This window comes from Enhydra lutris, unplaced genomic scaffold (assembly GCF_002288905.1).
Source record: "Enhydra lutris kenyoni isolate GAN:26980312 unplaced genomic scaffold, ASM228890v2 scaffoldscaffold39, whole genome shotgun sequence".
In the NCBI taxonomy this organism is placed as follows: domain Eukaryota; kingdom Metazoa; phylum Chordata; class Mammalia; order Carnivora; family Mustelidae; genus Enhydra; species Enhydra lutris.
Window position 1 is genome coordinate 10,718,842 of NW_019154123.1, and position 3,947 is coordinate 10,722,788.

Below are 3,947 nucleotides of genomic sequence, written 5' to 3' on the forward strand. Positions count from 1 at the left end.
GTGATCTTCCACATTGCTCCCCCAATGTCATGTATCGTCCATACCAGTCCTCTTACTGCCAGTGGCTACAGTAAAACTCCTTGAACGAGCTTCATGGTGTCCAAGTATTTCAGAAACTTTTCAAAGCTGGGCATGATATAGCGCTTTGTGCTGTTAAGACCTTAGCAGAGTCAGGTAGTTTACGGGTAATATTCAACCTTGTGCATCTGAATCTGTCATGGATTCCTTCCCTCAGCATTTTGCCACTAATTTGTACTACACTCTGTGGCCATATAATACTTGCACGTTATGCAAAAAATAATGTTGACAGTATCTCCTTGGCACGTAATATGCAGAGCTGACACCTAACCTTTGAAAACCAAGGTAACTAATATGTGTGCCCTAGTTGTGTGGCACTTGGTTAAAAAGTCTGTACATATTATGTATAAACTGTGTATTGATTAACATTTAGTCCTAAGGAATTCTGAGCTTAAAAGAAGTGTCTTTTTTTTTCCAAGTAGTGATATCTATATCTAACTGTGCTTATCTAAAATATATAGCTTGAGTAGAAAACATTTTCAGATGGTTCAGCATTGAGTAAAAATGACAATCCCATACATTCCATTATTAAATTCTGCCCTATTCCCTATTGTTATCATCAGTTGATATTAAGGTCCTTGATTGTCACGATATTATCAATAAATGAGGTATTCTGAACTGCCTGGTGATATTTTCAAAAGAGCAATTAAAATGTGTATACCCTATTATATAGCCAATAAAAATAGGACTACCTGGCTGAAGGAAGCCAAAAATCTGCATGATAGTGTAGAAACCAAGGAAGGTCCCAAAATATGAATCACATTTAAAATATCAGAAGATACTGATGCTATAGTTTATCTTACAAATAAATATTTTTTACTTTTAAAAGGGTCATATTATGGATTCAGTGTTTCTTAGGAGGTAATCTTTTTAATGTAAATACTAAATACTTGCATGTCTTTTGACAAAGGTTAAATTACAATCTATTAACATGCACATTTTTTATAAAATATAAAGTACCCTTATTAAAGAAATGTGGTGGAAGGTATATGTCCAGAATACTATTACCTGTTTAACAATACCAAATGTTAATTAAAATAGTTTGGAATTAATGTTTAAAAAACGAGCAACATTTTTAAGCCTTTCTTATATTACCCTACTTATCTGAATCATGCATTTCCAAACTTATCAAAATAATTCCAAAAAGTTCCATTATGGCTTCTTGCCTTATACCAGGGTTGTGTACGAAGTCCCCTTCTGTCAACTATTTTCAGCTGTTAATATTCCTATTGTGGTCAAAAGCATGAGACTTGGGCCCCGTTCTCTATGATAATGTTTGATGAGGAGATGCAGTAAAACAGTACCTTGTACTTGTTGCCTCGCCAAGGAAACAGAAAAACTCTAAGGTGACCTATTTTGCTCTAAATTAAATATTGAACGTTATTTCTGTACTATTAGTTGAATTTTTTTGTTATTATTTGCTTTTTGTGGTATTTAAATACTTTTCATTACAGTGACAATCTAATCACGTCTTTACACCCTCCCCCCCAAAAGATATGATGCCCCATGTGCTGCTCTGATATTCCACTCACAAAAAAACCAAACAGTACATGTTAAAGGAGGATGTTGGGAACTTTCCAATGTTTAATGTCTGTTAATTCATCGAGTGTGCGGCAGAGTGATGCAAAGTGAGCATTTGTTCAGAGCACGAACCTGTCCCAACAGCATCTTAATGTGGGGACAGGTTTCACCTACTCCACTTTTGTTTCCCATTTTAACTTCCAAATTTTACCAAATCTCTCTCAATGGCTTCTTAACCTTCTGAGAGCCCCTGAATCGCAGCACACTCAGACATGCTTTAAAGGAAAATAGCAACATCATTCGTAGAATGTTTCGTTATAGAAGGTACTGCCCCCAACCTATCTCTGTTCCGCTCTGAGGCACTGAAGGCAGGCTCTGAAATTCACCCTTCAAACACCAGGGAGGGGCAACTCAAACAGGCTAACTGATTTGTTCAGCTGTTCAGCGGTCTCATCGATTTCAAACCCAAGCCCTCTACCCTCGCATTCCTATGGCTACTTCTTAATAAAACCTTTTTCAACTGCAGAAGATGTGAAAACATTCATTACCATTCAAAATTTTCAAAAATCTAATGTAGTGTGTATTCTGCTAACATGAAAAAGTCTGTCACAGAGTAATTGAAATCAAGTGTATGAAATGTTAACCCCCAGATTCTGCTGTCCTGGTGTAAGAGCCATATACACAAAACCTTTTTTTCTAAAAAACAAAATACACTTTGTTATAGGAATGTTCAGATATACCAAAAAAAAAAAGGTAGAATAATGTAATGAACCGCTGATGATTCATCCCCAGTTCAACAATTGTAACATTTTCCCATTAATAAGTACTTTGTGAAACTCATTAAAATTAAGATGAAACTTTTATGAAAATATTCAAACTGTTCAGTGGTTTTTGCCTATAATGATATTCTGACATTATCTTACTTTTTGCAAAGTAATGAATTTTCTGATTTCTCGAGAAAATACTGAAACGAAGTTTCTCTCTGAACTCTCTGAGAATTTTCAAAAAGCCAATTTTAGAAGGAGAACCTGTGAGAATTCCACAAATATTTGTAATATAAAAAAAGAGACAACCCAGCCTCTCTTTATTTATAAACAATACGTGCTTTCATATCATTGTTGAAACTAAAATACATAATTTTCAGTTATGCATAATAAAGTATGTAATTAAGCAACATTCCATAGTGGATTAAAGAATTAAAAGCTTCAGGTGCAGAAAAGAATTTGTTGGCATTTTCTTTTTCAGGGTGGTATTTCAAGGTGTTACTTTTCATTTTCCTTTGACATCTTATACACAAATAAATAGAAACAGGTGAGAAGCAGAGAAATGAAGTATTGTCTCTACTACAGTAAACCTGAAAAATAGTGAGGTAGCATATTTGCAATGTGCCCACAAAAGCTAAACTAAAAAGGACAGAAATCTTCTTAGCCTGGGGAGGAAAAAAAAAAAAATCTCTAAATGGAGGTGTGTGTTTCAAGAAATAGAAATAACATACGAAAATTAACTGCACTTGATCATTCCTGCATTTCAAACTACATTAAATTAATCACACTCCAATTGGTCAAGTCCAGTAGACTTATTTTTCAAGTGAAGAACTACATTTAATTAATAATCCTGTGCTATAAACACTGAAGTTCATAGAGGCATTTGGCATTTATCCTATTTTTGAAAAAGAGTAATGCATCAAATAAAAAGCAAACCACTTCGATGTCAGAATGTCACAATGATTCTGAAAATAAATTATTCTACTGAACATTTAAGAAAAAATAATAATACAGAAAAAAATATAATAATAACACAGAGATGAGATGACCCATCTAGCATCAGGAGAATTTCTAGTATCTATAGTTTTCATATAGTGCTTAAACTACAGTAATAATCAACCGTATGAGAGCAAGCAAATTCAATATCATGTATTTTTATTAGTTAAAGCCTGACACAGAAATGTGTGTTTGGTTAGTGCATGAATGAGATCAGACAGCTTAGAAGAAATATGGAATGAGACCTATATCCCATGGACAATCCTTTGAATGGGACTTTTTAAACTGACACATGTAAAGAGCCTTTTGCTAGCCTTTAGCATCTCACGGTCCTGCTGAAATATGACACTTTTGTATTTGTGTGTGTTTTTATACCCCAACTTATTACAAAAACAATTAGCTAAAACTTCTATATGTAATGCAATAATATAGGACAACAAAGGAAAAATTGCAACAAAATTAATCCAAAATTTAGATAGAAAAAGACACAAATTGAAAGGTATGCTTGACCCAGAAATGCATATCTTTTTTTTTTTTTTTTAAATTTTATTTATTTATTTGACAGAGAGAGATCACAAGCAGGCAGAG